Source organism: Leucoraja erinacea, chromosome 20 (assembly GCF_028641065.1).
Source record: "Leucoraja erinacea ecotype New England chromosome 20, Leri_hhj_1, whole genome shotgun sequence".
NCBI lineage: Eukaryota > Metazoa > Chordata > Chondrichthyes > Rajiformes > Rajidae > Leucoraja > Leucoraja erinaceus.
In genome coordinates, this window is record NC_073396.1 from 13,579,660 (window position 1) to 13,597,769 (window position 18,110).

General features: G+C 39.4%; 1 protein-coding gene across 2 annotated transcripts in view; it reads left to right on the plus strand.

The window, feature by feature from the left end:
- The window catches only part of lmf1 (lipase maturation factor 1), a 460,297-nt gene that overhangs the window by 13,144 nt on the left and 429,043 nt on the right, over positions 1-18,110 (plus strand). The window lies entirely within an intron of this gene.

Genomic DNA, 18,110 nt, shown 5'->3' on the forward strand with positions numbered 1-18,110 from the left:
AAGCCAGATTGCAGTAGGATTCAAAATTTGGTGTTGAGGTTTGACGTGACTTGGTGGATAGAAAGCTTCATGAGAACTCCTGCAGGGGATAATCTAATTTAATTATATCCTTCAGTTTGTTCAGTCTATTGCATCTAGTTTGTATTCAAGCTGAGACTACAATTGAGGGCACATCTCCAGTACATAAATATGTAGGAAGGAACGACAGATGCTGGTTTGAACTGAAGATAGACACAAAAAGCTGGAGTAACTCAGCGGGACAGGCAGCATCTCTGGAGAGAAGAAATTGTGACGTTTCGGGTCGAGACCCTTCTTCAGTCTGAAAAAGGGTCTCGACCTGAAACGTCACCCACTCCTTCTCTCCAGCGATGCTGCCTGTCCCGCTGAGTTACTATTTTACCTCTGTGCCACTTTCCTGTACTACCCATATTCCTTGGTTATCTTAACTATCAGTCCCAGACTTGAATATATGCAGTGACTGGGTCTCGATATAACTAAGGATCCATGAAGAAATTTTCCTCATCTCAGTTATGAGTGGCCAGCCATTTATTTAGAGTCTGTGATCCTTAGATTTAAACATTCCAGCAAAGGGAAATGCCACCCCAACATAACCCTGCCAGGCTCCATAATGAAATATACAACATTCTTGATATTTTCTCTCATTCTTCTTAACTATGGGAATATTGGCCCACTGTACTTAACCTCTCCTCAAAGGGACAACTTGTTTAATCCTAAGAATCAATTTGACAAACCATTTTGTCACAAACATGTCATTTCTTAAGAAGGAACACTAGACCTATGCACGATATTCAAAGTGCGGTTTGAACAAGGCCCTTATAAATGCAGTGAGATTGCTGTACTTAAATTCTCTTACAAGAAAGGGCAATGTATGGTTTGCCTTCCTAATTGCATGCTGTAACTGCACATTCACTTTTGGCAATTCATGGACAGTAAAAACTTTAATAATCTGCTATCCAATTGTTTGGAAATCCAGATGGTTTGGCAGCTCACGAGATGCTGATGCTTGTGCTCCTTTCAACGCATTGGGATCCAGGATTCATGAGCTCCCCTTAAACTTATCAGATTCTCTGAAATATTTATTCTCCTACTGTGTAAATCTAATTTAAAGTGCGTTCAAATATTAATAGGAATATCATACAATAATCCAGAGAATTTTACAGTCTGTCACCATCAATAACCCAAACATGCCAGATTAACAGAGCTTCACTGTAGGATATACGTCCTCCTAACAACCAACACCTTTTAAACTCTCACTATTAGAATCAAACACCTTGGTTTACTGCTTTTACTACCAAAGTGGATAAATTCACTTTTATTTACATACGCTCCATTTGCCATATCCATGACTTGCTTAGTCTGTGTTTCTTCAATCCTACAGTGCAGCCCTTTATATGGAACATAATGAGGGAACATATGACTTTATCCACCTGGGAAGGAAAATAAATGCCATGTTTGCATGGCATGGACTAAGGCTACAAAATGTTGTAATGTAGAGTGATCTGGAGTCCTCGTACATGAAACAAGAATTGCTGTGAAAACTCAGCAAGCAGTAAGCAATGGAACAATGTAGAAACAAGGAACTGCAGATGCTGGTTTGTACAAAAGATAGACAAGTAACTTGGGGTCAGGGTGATCTCTGTAGAAAACGTCTGGCAGCATCATTCTGAAGAAGGGTCTTGACCCAAAATGCCATCCATCCTTTTTCTCCAGTGATGCTGCCTGACAAGCTGAGTTATTCCATTTGTTTGTGTCTATCTAATGGAACATTGGGTTTCATTGCGAGGCATGGACATATATATATATATATATATATATATATATATGAAATATATGAATATATGAAATATATGAATATATGAAAATATATATTGCAAACTACTGAAGCCCAGCACTGATCCCTGTGGAACACCACTGGTCACAAACCACCAACCAGAATGACAGTCTTCTGGATCAAACATGGGGGACCTTGTCGAATCATTTACTAAAGTCCATGTAGGCAACATCCATCTCCCTACCTTCATCAATCCCTTTTGTCAGCTCCTCAAAAGAAACTCAATTAAGTTTGCAAGGCATAACTTGCACTCGGGTCTTATCCACATTGAAACTCTTCAAGAAACCCAACCCCACCTCATTTTTATCGCAAAATGCCCTAGCATAATAATATACTGATCTCAATCTCCTCCATGTCATTCTCCTTGGTGAACACCAGTGCAAAGTACACATTTAATACCTTGCCCACATCCTCTCATTCCAAGCATCCCTCCTTCATTCTTGAGTGGTCCTACCCTCTCATTAGTTACCCTCTTGTTTGTATAAAATGGTTCTTTAGCCCTAATTGCAAAGGACATTTCATGGTCCCCTTTGCCCTTCTTATTCCCTGCTTGTTCTTTTGTGTTTTCTTTATATTCCTCAAAGGCCCTGTCTTTTTTCTCTCTTCCTAAACCTTACATATGTTTCTTTTCCTTTTTGATCAAATTGGATTTTCATCCAAAGTTCCCTTACCGTGCCATTTTTGTCCCACCTCCTTACTGGAACATGATCAGCTGGTCTTTAAATGACTCGCTCATGTCAGATGCGTACTTACCCAATAACAGCTGCTCCCAATTTACTCATCCGAGCTCCCGCCTAATGGTGTTGTAATTTTCCCTCCCCCAATTTAGTACGCTCTCCAAAGTCCAGACCTATCCTATTCATAACTGTTTTAAAACTTCAGGAGTTGTGATCACTGTTCCCAAAATATTCTTCCATTGAAACGTTAGTCAACTGACCAGGCTCTTCCCAATACAAGGTCCAATATGGTCTCTCCTGTGATTGGATACTCATTCAAGTAACCCTCCTAGATATCACAGACACGTGCTGTCCTGTCTTGTATGAAAGAAGCCAGGGTCAAAATTGAAGATGTTAAAGTCACTCAGTATGACAACCCTGTTGCTTCAGTTCTGTCTGTGATCTGCATTGCGAAGATCATTTGCAATATTAAACGTGCATGAAGAATATCAATGGCTCTGTAGCTATAGTTCACTTTGGTTGAAGAAGTAATCTAAAACATAGATCTCCAAAGTTTTTGAGCAAGGTATAATGTCTCGGAGCAGTTCAATTAGATGATTGGTTCATTTACATGGATTAATGCTATGCTAGAATACTAAAATCAGGCCATAATTCAAGGAGTTGCAGATCAGAATTTGTATGTACGGTATGAATATTTATTTATCTAACTTCAAGTAACCCCTCCTTTCCCTCTCCGTCCCTCCCCCATGCTCGGTCTTCATCTAGTTCTACTGTCCTCCTGATTTGATATTACTGATTGTATGCCTCGTTGTCACCTTCCCCTCAGCTAACAATGAACCATTCTACATTTCCTTATCAAAACTGCATTTTGTTGTCTCTGTACTGTACACTGCACAATGACAATTAAAGTTGAATCTGAATCTGAATCTGAGCATCGGCTTTGATCTGTTGTTTTATCCTTCCATAATCTCTAGTCCCTCCCCCCTGACTTTCAGTCTGAAGAAGTCTCAACCCAAAACGTCACCCATTCATTCGCTCCAGAGATGCTGCCTGTCCCGTTGAGTTACTCCAGCATTTTGTGTGTTATCCTTTTGTATCTGTGCCAATGGCTCCAATTATAGGAAGTTTGTCTTTTTCTATACTTTTTGTAAGCTCTTTTGGCTCATCTTCCTTGGAGCTCCTGACTAATTGACCCTGCCTCTCAGGAAAAGATCATAAGATCTTTGCTCTCAGGCCTGTACAGTCATCCAGTTCATCCAGCGCCCAGTAGAATATTACCACAGAATAAATTATTGGAAGGCCATTTACATTTGTGAATGACAGTGCATCTCACCAAGTCACTGGTCAGAAGGAGTGGGTTCTGAAGCCAGCCTCATAGTGTTTTGCAACAAACCACTGAGATCTATTAAAATTTGTGACAGCGCATAATATTGCACAGATTGCAGTGCAGAAAAATTGTGTTTTTTCTTGGATTTCCAAATCTGAATTGGAATGATGTGGCCCACTTTCTTCTGGCAACCCACTAAATGAATGATACTCCAAGGCTGATGTGGAATTCTACATGATAAACTGGTGGATGCTTGTTGCTTCAAGACTGAAAGTACATGGTCTAATTTCCAGGGTGATTAAAATAACTGATAACAAGCAGTATCTCAACCCATTGCAAATTCTTATTCTTTATTCTTTGGAGCGCAGAAGCTTAAGTGGGGACTTGATAGAAGTCTTTAAAATGATGAGAGGGATAGACAGAGTTGACGTGGATAAGCTTTTTCCATTGCGAGTAGGGAAGATTCAAACAAGAGGACATGATTTGAGAATTAAGGGACAAAAGTTTAGGGGTAACATGAGGGGGAACTTCTTTACTCAGAGAGTGGTAGCTGTGTGGAATGAGCTTCCAGTGGAAGTGGTGGAGGCAGGTTCGATTTTATCATTTAAAAATAAATTGGATAGGTATATGGATGGGAAAGGAATGGAGGGTAGTGGAGGGTAGTAGATTGTTTGGCACGGACTAGAAGAGCCGAGATGGCCAGTTTCTGTGCTGTAATTGTTATATGGTTATATGGTTAAATATACATTTCCAGTCATGTGGTGTTGAAAAAGGCAGTATTACATGCAATTACTCAGATTGGATATTTTATCAAAAATGTTCACTCGGACCCAGATCCACTGTAATGTCATCTTGTTATTTCAGCCTTCAGTGACTAGGTTAAGAGCACTGTCTTTGAGCATTACAATTTTTGGTGATAGAGTGTAGACCACTGTTAGTTCACTGTTAACTGCTGAGTCCAGGCCCTATTTACTGCAGGGTGGTTATAGGGAAAAACATATCGGCTATGATGCCCGTTGTCCTTACAGTAATGAAAAAAATAAATTTATATTCCAGTAGTATTATTGATTCCAACAAAAAACAGGAAATGGACTGACTTCTGTTCACTCCTACTTTCACAAATATAGTGAAACTAAAGTCAAACATAATCGCTTCATCATTCATTCCACATCTATTTAAAACATGTAAAATAGAGAATTGAAACCACACAGTCAAACAAATTGACTGGATTTTATGCCAATTCACACAGCAGCAACCTGGATTAGTTGATTCACATCGGTTGATGTTTCTTTGAACATTAATATATGATTGGAGTTAATTGCTTGATTGCATTGATTATATTCTCTAATGTTTTTGGTTAACTCAGAAACCAATGCTTGTTCAATTGTCCTTCAATTCTAAACACATACATCTAATAGGTGCAGGAGTTTTTTGTTCAGCCTCACCGAAACATATGATCATGGCTGCGTGTTACCTGCCTTCTCTCCATACCCCCTGATCCCCTTTGTCCTTCAATTCTAAAACTCAACTACACAGTTCCAAGCAACTCTGATGGAAAAAATTCTTCTCATCCGGGTCCTTGCTGTGAATTATTGGAAAGCTTGAATGGTTGGACACAAAGCTATGATGGAACAAATTGACCCGGTGTTGGTGAATTATTATAGCTTTTAGAAATGTTTGAATGTGGTGTGATTAACATTTGGGTACATGATCCTGATGTAGATCCTATTTATTCTTCTATTTATTGGACACATGGTTTGGGATGGATCACTGCATTTGTAGGCACACACAGGATGGGACACATGTCCACTGCATTTGTAGGACGGCATGAGGGCGACATGATGGCACAGCGGTAGAGTTGCCGCCTTACAGCGGCAGAGACCCGGTTCGATCCTGACTATGGGTACTGTCTGTACGGAGTTTGTACATTCTCCCTGTGACTTGCGTGGGTTTTCTCCGGGAAGATCCAGTTTCCGCCCACAATCCAAAGACGTATAGGGTTGTAGGCTAATTGGCTTGGTATAAATGTAAATTGTCCCCTGTGTGTGTCCGATAGTGTTAGTGTGCGGAGATCGATGGTCGCCGTGGACTCAGTGGGCCGAAGAGCCTGTTTTCGAGCTGTATCTCTAAACTAAAGTAAAGTTAAACTAAACTAATTAGTAATAGTAAACTAAACTAATAGTAAGCCACCTCGCTAAGGATACTGTCTATGAAATGACACTTCCAGTTTCTGTTTAATCATTGAGGTTGTGCCAATAAACAGCCCGAGAGAGAACAACTAAGAATAGCTGAAGATAGATACAAAATGCTAGAGTAACTCAGTGGGAGAGGCAGCATCTCTGGATAAAATGCTGGAATCCCTCAGTGGGACAGCCAACATCTCTGGATGCTGAGATGCTGCCTGTCCCGCTGAGTTACTCCAGCATTTAGTGTCTATCTTCGGTTTAAACCAGTACTTGCAGTTCCTTCCTACACAAACTAAGAATGGCTGTCTTAAACTGTATGGGATTTTGTGGCTTACAGATAGAAAAACATAAACAAACTTATAGTGTGATCAGTAATTCTAACAATTATAGAAATGATTAGAGTTTGGCCATAACAGATTAGTGGTTACTAAATGGTACTGATAACACTTCTATTGCTCTTGTTGAATGCCCTCAGTCGGTGCCCTCAGTCTACTGTGGTTCCACAGCCTTCATTCTTACTTCAGTTTACATGCCTTTGAAAATCATGATTTGGACGTTCCTAAAATTGCCTCATTTTCTCTGATGTTTTCTTTTTATTGTGTTAGTGTTTTTGCTGTGTGGACCCATGCATCAATGTTAAAGCTTACTCACAAAGAAAGAAGGCAATTGTTTGGAATTATTTCTGGGGATTGTATCTGTATTACATCTGCAAACTGTAGTGTACTAGGCTAGGTCCAACTGCAGGGAAGTGGATATTATAGTATCCGTAATGCAGCACTGTCAACCATAGCAATTTTCACAGAGCAATGTAAGAAGTTGATTTGATTTGATTTCCTAATGGGAATTTTCTTGCTGAAGCTAACTTCATTTTCATCGATGTGGTCCTAGGCAGTGTATTGTGAAAATGGAGCGGAACAATGAAGGCGAGTTGCAGGTTTTGACAGCTTGTGAAACCATTCTTTCTCCCTCTCTATTTTGGCTCTATTTTAACTTCGTCCAGCTGATTTCCCATCAAAAGTGTTGGGGATCTGTGAGAAATTACCACCTCATTTTGAGTAGTCCAGCAGCAGTGTGATCTATAAAAAACATCCAAGGAGGTGAGCTGTGATCATAAGTGACTCATCACTGCCAAATTCCGCAATGTCGGATAGCCAGATGAATCTGGGCCAATAAATATTTTTTGGTTGAGTTTATTTTTGACATTGGTAACATTCTTATTTTAAATACAGAGATTTACAAAGATGTGTGCAGTTCTTGATCAAGCAAATTGCACATTCTAGTATTGTGCTTTCTTTGAAATCTAGAATCACAATTATGCGCTGGTGGCACAAATGCAACGAGCTGAGCAGAGTATTTAATTCATTACTCTGTAAAATAATAAGTGGGTTTGATGTCAGTTTATTGAATGAATAATGGGATTTTATATTTTGTGTCAGTGGGTTTGCAGAAGCAGGTAAAATGGAAGCCTTGGTCTCAAAGTTTGTTGTATGCTCCCTATGATTTCTTTTCAACAACAGTTTTGAGACGTTTTATACTCAGTTTGAAAGATAATCTGAACAAAATGGATCATTGGGTTGATGGAGGCAATTGCAGATGACATAACTTGTAAAATTGAGACTTTTTACATTTATTGATAACTTTTATCGTGGTTTGTTTTGCCATCAATTTTTAAAAGTAGAAAACGCTATTTCAAAACTATAAATGCAACTTGATTGGGTTTGGAGTTTTGCCACGATTGTCATCAATCAGAGTTGGAGAATTGAGACAGGGCAATGGGCTTGAGAGTGGATCACAGAGAACGGTTGGGTGCTAAGAGGATTGGGAATGAGATAGAATATCAATTTTGACCTGTACTCGTTAATTTGTTGTGTACACTTCTAATTTTCATACTATGGTTAACTTGGAATTCATTTCAAACTCAATCTAAAAAAGAATCATTGAGTTGAATAGCGTGGATGTGTTTTAAGAGAAGCTAAGTAACCCCATGAGGGATAAAGTAAGAGAAATACATTGAAAGGGTGAGACAAAGTTGATTGGGATAAATTCAAACACTGCATAAGCAGTGATCTTGTGGGCTCTTTCAGCCTCTATTTGGTCTTCTGAGTAAATACAGAATTGGCTGCTTAAATTAAATGGCCTGTTTGGTGCTCCATTTGCAGAGTCAAATTTGAGCCCATGTATTGAATGGCAAGACAAAACAAAGCTGAAGTAACTCAATGGGTCACTCAGCAATCCTGGGGAACATGGATAGGTGATGTTTTGGGTTGGGACCTTTCTTCACATCGAGGTATTGAATGACAATTCTTTTGCTCCTGAAGAAGAAATCTTGAACTGTGCAGCAACTCCTCTGGCCTTGTTTGTCACATCAGTTGTCTAGCAAAGAATTGATACACAAATACACAAAAAACGTAACCATATTTTGAAAAGCATGCCTGACAAGAGTTTGATGATCGGTTCTTAATTGGGAGATGTGATTGTCAGGTATTTTAATGTTTGTGTCACATTGATCCTTCAGTGCTTTTTGCCAGATGGCAGTACAAACTTTTGCATCTTGAAAACTGCCTAGAGTTTATTTGAAAAATTGCTGTGAAATGCTGTGCAGTGCATTTTGTTGTAAAACGGATGTTATGGATGATGCTCATAGCTTGCATTTTAGGTTTTAGTGTCTAAAGACATTTTCACACACTGCCAATTGAATTATTCTTGATCGCAGTGAAAACTGGTTGCAAGATGACTGTAAGATTCTGAATTGTCGCATTGCTGCCAGACTTTTTTGTATTACGTAATATTAAATGAAAAATATTGAAAAAGCTCCCAGACTCTTTCTTCATATGCTGCTGTTCTACATGAACAAGCTCTGTAATTAATTTGTCGAGGATAATTGTGTGACATTTACATTGTTGTGAACATTGATTGGGGCGCTGTAAATTGGATATCAATCCTCGGTTATTGAGGATTGTAACCCGAGGTCAGTGGAATTCTGAGTCGCTCCCTGTTTAATGTGTTGCTACATGGTTGGTAGACTGTGGTGGGGTGTGAATGTTTTATTTTATAATCTGAGAGGGTCTAGAAGATGTCTTTCATGGACATGTTTTAACCAGACCCAGAAATTATTTAAATGTGCCAAGAAAGTGGATTCAGCCATCTGCATTCTTGATTACTTAAGATTCATTGGCATAGCTAAGATATTGGCATGTAAACTGACTCCTGTATCCTGTGGTCCAAATTAAACCCAGACAACATAAATCAGGTACTGTTTACTGCACATGGTAACAGTAACTTTTAAAACCTGTGGTTACTGTGCAACTGCACCTTGAAAATACCATGTGTAACCTGACAGTATGCTGTGTTGGAATTCCTTTCACTTCCATTGATGCTGTACTTAACAGTCTGAAAATTGCACAGAAACCTGTTTTCATCGCCAAAGCAATTTTCGCCAATGTCGATTCTGACCTTGCTCAGGCGACACATGATGAAATAATCCAGAGATTTAAAGCATAGCACCTTTTGCCTTTGAAATTTGATCTAAGATATAATGAATGCAGGAAAATTAATGAATGGAAAAACCTGCGGTTCTGCTATTATGTGCGTTTCCATAATATGAATTTGACATAATGTGATCGATGAACTAGGGAACACTACTTATTTTATTTGGGTTGAATTGATTGCAATGTGATTTTGATCAGTAGTCAGAGAACCATTTATAAGTTACTTTGGAAATTGACCAACAAAAAAAAAGCTGTCTTGGAAAAAAAATTCAGTGTTGGAAGAAGCCGTTTTACATGTAACCTCCCTTCAGCAATCAGACACCATTGTCTCTAAAGAACACTGTTGCTAGTTTCACCACATAAGGTCATTGAAATTGACAAGCTATCGCTTCTATTGATGCTTGTGCAATGATACTCTTTTAAACAATGTAACAAGCAACCCACAATATTTTAGGCTTACAATAACAAATCTGAACTTGAAACTCTTGCATGAAAAATAACTGATGTAATGAATCTGACACAGGCCCCCATTGACACAATTGTCTTCAGAGCATGGTTTTCAATAATACAAGGTTCTTTAGGAACACAAGTATCACGTTGTAGTAGCGCTACACATACTCTGGGTTCATAGCAAAAGGATTTGAGCAGGGAGGTTCTACTGCAGTCGTACAGGGTCTTGGTGAGACCACATCTGGAGTACTGCGTACAGTTTTGGTCTCCTAATCTGAGGAAAGACATTCTTGCCATAGAGGGAGTACAGAGAAGGTTCACCAGACTGATTCCTGGGATGGCAGGACTTTCATATGAAGAAAGACTGGATAGACTCGGCTTGTACACGCTAGAATTTAGAAAATTAAGGGGGGATCTTATAGAAACTTACAAAATTCTTAAGGGGTTGGACAGGCTGGATGCAGGAAGATTATTCCCGATGTTGGGGAAGTCCAGAACTAGGGGTCACGGTTTAAGGATAAGAGGGAAGTCTTTTAGGACCGAGATGAGAAAATAATTTTTTCAGATTCAGATTCAGATTCAGATTCAATTTTAATTGAATCTGAATCTGAATCTGAATCTGAAAAAATGAGATGAGAAAATCATTTTTTACACAGAGAGTGGTGAATCTGTGGAATTCTCTGCCACAGAAGGTAGCTGAGGCCAGTTCATTGGCAATATTTAAGAGAGAGTTAGATGTGGCCCTTGTGGCTAAAGGGATCAGGGGGTATGGAGAGAAGGCAGGGATGGGATACTGAGTTGGATGATAGGCCATGATCATATTGAATGGCGGTGCAGGCTCGAAGGGCCGAATGGCCTACTGTTGCACCTATTTTCTACGTTTCTATAATAATAATAATAATAATAATAATAATATCTTTTATTGTCATTGCATATCAGTGCAACGAGATTTAGTATGTAGCTTCCAACCAATGTAAAAGAAAAGTAAAATAAATAAATAAGTTGTGTGACGTGACGAAGCTATGTTTCTAAAGAAGGTGCTGTAAGAGGCTTTCCTTCCTCTGGCTGACCTACATTCAGGTTCCCAATGTCACAATTATGACCAACATCGTCCTCTTCCTCATGTTCATTAATTTAATTTCACTCCTGATGACCTTGGCATTGGTTCAGAAGTGGAAACTGGATTTTACATTTTATGGACAATGCAGTGTGAAGGCGCTATGAAATCCTACACGTTGTATTGGAGATAATCATAGAAAGGACAACTCTGTGCTACCTATGAGCTAATTCAGATATCCTCTTCATTATTTCCCCCCGACATGATCTTCATTTTCCATCGTGTAATCTTGTAAATCTCTTTTATGCCACAATCAGCATCAATAAATCAAATATACTATTTGAAAGTCAATTGTTGAATTTTGAAAGATAATTTTCATTTACTCATTATATTTGTAACTAATATAATGTACTCAAATAAAGTCATTTTGGCTCAGATTTGGATTTCCAGATTTGGTAAAATACAACCAAATGTAGTAAATGCCATAACCTGGAGATCCAGGAAAGTTCAGGAGCTTGTAAATCTTAGTTCATTCCTTTGTACCATTGGATTGAATTCTGCGTTTCTCATTTTTAAAGGTTTTTCGTTATTATCCTAAAATTTGAATATATTTATCCATTTTTGTGATTGTCCCAGTGTTTCCTCTCCGAAGCATTTTCGTGTCACGATAGTGGCAGGAGGTTTGAGCAATGTTGTACTCACTATTATAATTCCAGATTTATTGGAAAATATTTAGTAAATTAGAGGAAAATGTTGCACTCACATTGAAACAGACTAAATGGAAATGTGATGATGGAATATATACACAGGTGTAGCGGGTGCGTGGAAAGCCTGTAATGAAGGAGAGGAACCAGGTGAATTCTATAAAGACTTTAATTAGTACAGCACACTACTCTCTGCTTCAGTGGGAGACTGAAGACCAACTGCCACTCCTCTTATACTCGTATCTGGGCCCCGCCCCCGAACCTGTCCATTAAGTGCCGACGGGGGTGAACCAGGGAGGAGCCTACTTCCCAGGAACCGCTACAAAAGTCTAACATTTGCCATGGATGAGCTAAAAGGCCTGTCCCACTGTATGATGTAATTCAAGAGCTCTCCGGAGTTTAAAAAAAAATCAAGCTCGTGGTAAGCACGTAGAATGTACGTAGCGGGTACGTCGGAGCTCGGGACATCTCTTAACGGCTTGTAACACTAACGGCAGGTACTCGGGAAATACGGTAAGCTCGTGAAGACTCGTGAAGATTTTTCAAGACATGTTGAAAAATGTCGACGCGAGCCCCGAGTACCTACGAGCGGCTATTACCGTAATTCTCCGAGTTCGAATCAGGGCAAACTCGGGAGAACTCTTGAATTAGCTCGTACAGTGGGACAGGCCATTAAGGACACATGTTCTCGGTCCATTCTTAATGAAAAACAGCAATACCAGAATCGTTATAACTGTGTGGTATTAAAAAGGCAATTTGTATTCTGTTTGATATGATGAATTACAGTGTGGTAATACATTTAAAGAAGACAAAAAAACTTATTTATTGAAGCTTATTTGCTCTGATTGACATGACGATGTACGGTAATTTGCGGGTTTTGTTAGATCTAAGTAACTCGAGTAAATGTTAAATCGTCTGCTTGCCTTATGTATTCAGCATGTGGCATATACAGGCTTCATCTTTGGTGTATTTTTCACACAGAGAGTGGTGAATCTCTGGAACTCTCTGCCACAAAAGGTAGTTGAGGCCAGTTCATTGGCTATAGTTAAGAGGGAGTTAGATGTGGCCCTTGTGGCTAGGGGGATCAGGGGGTATGGAGAGAAGGCAGGTACGGGATACTGAGCTGGATGATCAGCCATGATCATATTGAATGGCGGTGCAGGCTCGAAGGGCCGAATGGTCTACTCCTGCACCTATTTTCTATGTTTCTATGTTTCTATGTGATGGCAGTTAATGTTGAAAACATTGGCCTGAATCTTCCCTTAAATTATGAGGTGTCTGAGCTTTCTGGCTGTTTGTGTTCTAAACCTGCTGTTATACCGAGCAGGATTCCTGGATATGAAGCTTCTGTGGTAAGTAGGCACCACCCTTGTTGGTAAGGCCCATGCACAAAGCAGGTGCTTGTAAATTACGTGGAAACCTCTACCCGAATTGCTTTGACGTCTAAGAAAGCCGAGCCCTAGGCTCGACATTCACTGCCTTTAGATATTTACAGACATTCAGAAGCATTGACGCTTTCAAAAATGAAGCATCATTAATATTAAGTGTTCTCAATATTTGAAAATAATTACATTTTACTTGCCCATACACCTCACCACTCTTCTTTGCCATTCAAATGGCTGGTCTCCCTGGAATAACATGTGTCTGGCTTGCCAAACCATGCAGAGTAAATTCAAGGAAGTCTGAGGAAGTTCACTCTCCCCCTCGGGCGTGCAAGAGGAGTGCTGTGCTGATCAGCTGTGGGGAAGTTCAGAATTTCCGCCTTTGTATGGGTGCCCATAACTTCCACTTAGTTACGGAGGTAAATGCCGGGAGTTAGACCCCTGAGGGTGAGCAGTGGTTAGGTAGAGGTAACTGAAACTTTAATCTTCATGGAGGTCAGATTTATCTTTGCAAGAGATCCACTTAATCATCTTTGCTGTGATGAAATGATTTCTGATAACAACAACTCTAATTTATATAGTGTAGGAAGGAAGTGCAGATGCTGTTTTTTATTGACAAAGTGCTGGAGTAAATCATCGGGTCATGCAGCAGAGGCAATAACAAAGTGATACAGGGATGCGAACAGTGGAACAGCTCTACCCCAGCCAACAATGTGCCATTATGGACTCCACCCTTCCTTGACCATTTGTTGCCGGCTCTGACTTGTCTTACCTTTTCCTACGTCCCCTTCCCTCCCCTCTGCTTTCAGCCTGAAGAAGAGTTCCGACCCAAAACGTCACCCAGCCTTTTTCTCCAGAGATGTTGCCTGACCTGCTGAGTTACTCCAGGACTTTGTGTCTAATTTATATAGCATCTGTAATGTAGAAGAATGTCCCACGACTTCAAAAGAAAATTACAAAGCACAACTTGCTACTTGGGGGCAGAGGTAAATGTTAGAGCAATTATCCAAAAGCTAGGCTTCAAAGAATGTGCAAATTCTCACAGCAAAGACATCCAACATCGTTCAGCATCCAAGAAAGAAAACCATTTATGATGGTCAAAAAATTAATTACCTCAGAATAATTTAATCTGCTCATTTTTACCAGTGAATGTACGCAAAAATTCTGTGATTTATGTAATGAGATCAATCAATTGAGTCAATTAAATATTTTTTTATATTTGCAGTAATATGGTGAGCTACATCTGAAATCAATATTTAGCACCTGTGGAAATTAGCTAACACATTGAACAGCACTAACTGCAGCAAAGCTAATTTGTAAATATATTAAAAATATTTGATAGTTCCATTTAGTTATGGATATGAAATGTTAATTAGTTAATAATGATTATTCGGGAAGTAAATATTAGATTGAAAATGATTATCCTTTTGTGCTATATTAATCTAACACTAATTGTATTATTGCTTGTAGGAGCCCCATGCTATGTTTATGTCCAATTGTTAGACAAGAGGATATTACATTTTGTGATGTTAGGCAGCATCTCTGGAGAAAATGGATGCGTGATGTTTCAGAAATTTCCCCAAAATGTCACCTGTTTTCTCCAGAGATGCTACCTGTCCCTCTGAGTTACTCCAGTATTTTGTGTTTATCTTTGGTATGAACCAGTATCTGCAGTTCCTTTTTATTACATGTTACCCATTTTATTAGCTGTTACCCTGTATTTTGTTGAGTCTCAGCATTCAAAGGTGCACACAAGCGGTTTCATGAAATAATTGTATTGTTGGACTTTTTCTTACCAGAATCATAGCATGATATTAATAAGGGTACTTGCAATATATGTATAATTTAACCAACAGTATTGGATACTTTTGATGTTAGATTAAATGTAATCTTGGTTACTTGATGAATTTAAAAATACTAAGTACATAATTAATGGTCAATAAAATCTAGTTTATTAAATATGTCGAATTATAGAATGATGGGATAAAACCTGAAACAACAACAGAAAGTGCTGGAAACACTCAGCCGATTAGGCAGCATCTGTGGAAAGAGAAACAGTTAATGCTTCAGGTCAATGATACTTTGTCAAAATTAAAAATGAAGTGCTGTTCAAAGTTAGTGTGCATTATCAGGTTATTTTGTATTGGATGATTTAATGACTCACCTCACCAACTCGAATAATGAAAGCACATTTAACGGTTGACTGAGATGGAAAAGAGCAACTTGCATGCTAAGATATTGGAGGATTTCTATTATAAATGGAAGACAGTCCAACAAAAGAAGAAGGGTAATCTTTGTAATATTTTACAGTACTTGCAGTACTGATGCATGCAATTTATCTGCAGTAAATCATTTAAAGCAAAAAAAAGGAATTTTAAGGTAAGAAGGTATGTGAGGAAGAGGAAGGTAGGTGTTTTGCAGAAGAAACAATAGCAGAACAGCGGTAGAGTTGCTGCCTTACAGCGCTTGCAGCGCCGGACCCCCGGGTTCGGTCACGACTACGGGTGCTGTCTGTACGGAGTTTGTACGTTCTCCCCGTGACTGCGTGGGTTTTCTCTGAGATTGTCGGTTAACTCCCACACTCCAATGACATACAGGTTTGTAGGTTAACCTGTACCACCAAGGGTTTGTGTACTTGGTATTAGTGTAAATTGTCCCTTGTGTATAGGATAGTGTTAGTGTATGGGGATCGCTGGTCGGTGCAGACTTGGTGGGCCGAAGGGCCTGTTTCTGTGCTGTCTCTCAAAAGTAAACTAAACTAAAAATGGAATTGGTTGCATAACTAATTCCTCTGTATGCCAATTATTGATTTCATGAAAACATGGGACTTAATATTAAGCATTGTGCAGTAATGTAAAAACATTTCGAGCACTTCAATCGCAGATAAGTAGAGAGGAATTTGCGTTGTACTGTATTAAGAGGTAACTTGTATTAACTTGCTTATGCAAGTCATATTGTTGTTAACCCTTGATTAATATATGGGGTATTTTGAGTTTATTTTTGTGGATTTGTCTCAGTATTCAAGTGCAGATTACTATTATAAGGAATTTCCTGAAAAAAACTACACTCTAATTCAAATACCAAGTACATGCCAGATTTTTGTTGTTTGTTTATTGAAATCTAGAAATTGCTGGGAAAGCCAACATGTTTTGCACCTGAGAAGGTGATGGTGGATTGCCATCTTGATACACTGACCAGAAACTCAACATTATTAGTTACATAAACACCGTGCCGACAAGATGAGGTCAGAACTTGTGTTTCCTGCAGTGGGTAACTTGCCGTTATTGGATTAATAATAACCCTGTCTTTCCATCTACAAGGCACAATCAGGAGTATAATTAAATGTTTCCACTAGCCTGGCTTAGTGCAGTGCCAATGGTTTTCAAAAATCTTGACAACATCCATGGTGATCAGTAACCCATCAACCACCCTTAACATTCATTCCCTCAACCTTGCTCTGTTTACTAACCAGCTTTTGCTCAGGCTTGGTTGGCAGTACCACTCAAACCTGTGGCTTGTACCACCAAGGAGGACAGCATGGGGACTAGGAGGACAGAGTGGGTTTGCATATGATGAGCGTTTGACAGCACTGGGCCTCTACTCGCTGGAATTTAGAAGGTTGAGGGGGGACCTCTTGAAACTTACAGAATAATGAAAGGCATATACAGAGTGGATGTGGAAAGGATGTTTCCACTGGTGGGAGAATCTAGGACCAGAGGTCATAGCCTCAGAATTAAAGGGCGTTCTTTTAGAAAGGAGGTGAGGAGGAACTTCTTTATTCAAAGGGTAGTTAATGTGTGGAACTCATTGCCACAGATGGCTGTGGAGACTGTCAGTGCGTATTTTTAAGGCAGAGACAGACAAATTCTTGTTTAGAACGGGTGTCAAGGGTTATGGGGAGAAGGCAGGAAAATGGGATCAGGAGGCAGAGATCAACCATGATTGAATGGCGGAGTGGACTCGATGGGCCGAATGGCCTAATTATACTCCTATGACTTGTGAACTTGTGACAGAAGCAGCCGGCACATGGGAATACCAACACCTTTACCTTCCCCTCTACGTCATGCAGCATCTTTAATCGGAAATATCACAGCCTTTTCTTCAGTATTGCTTTGTTTAAATCCTGAAATTCCCTACCCCTTTGCACTGTATGAGTATCTACATCATATAGACTGATTGTTCAAGAAGGTGACTCCATCTCACCATCTCTTGCCCAGAGTAGGGGAATCAAGAACTGGTTGAAGGTGAGAGGGGTGTAACGTTTTCCCACAAGGGTGTGGTGGGTGTATGGGTCGATCGGCTGGAGGAGGTAGTTCAGGCAGGTACTATCACAATGTTTAAGAAACATTTGGACAGGTACATAGATAGGACAGGTATTGAACGGTATGGGCCAAACGCAGGCAGGTGGGACTAGTGTAGATGGGACATGTTGCTCGCTGTGGGCAAGTTGGGCCGAAGAGCCTGTTTCCACGCTGAATGATTCTATGACTGTATGACTATGTCTCGATCACAAGGGAAATTAGAGATAGGCATAGATACATATCTTGTTGACAATGCTCACATCCTGAAAATGAATTTAAAAGGATGTTGCCTGATTTGCTGAAAAATTTCATCAATATTTGTTCTTATTTCAGATTCCTAGATCTTTACCTTTTTTGTTTTTCAATAATTCCATATTAATTTGGTCATGTCACATTTTGATATCTGAAGAAGTATGCATTTGTGATTGTGAAAATGCACTGGTGGTTCACCAGTTTGATTTTTTGGTTGATGGGTTTGCCATTTGACAGGTTAAGCAGAATGGATGTATATGCCCTTGAGCTTAAAAGAAAAAATTGTAATTAAAAAAGAAAATTCAAAATTCTTACAGATCCTGACACGGTAGATGCAGAGTTAGTCTTTCCTTTCAATGGGGTGTCTAACATAATCAAGAACCATCTACACCCTGGTCATTTCCTCGTCTCCCCTCTGTCATAGGCAGGAGATA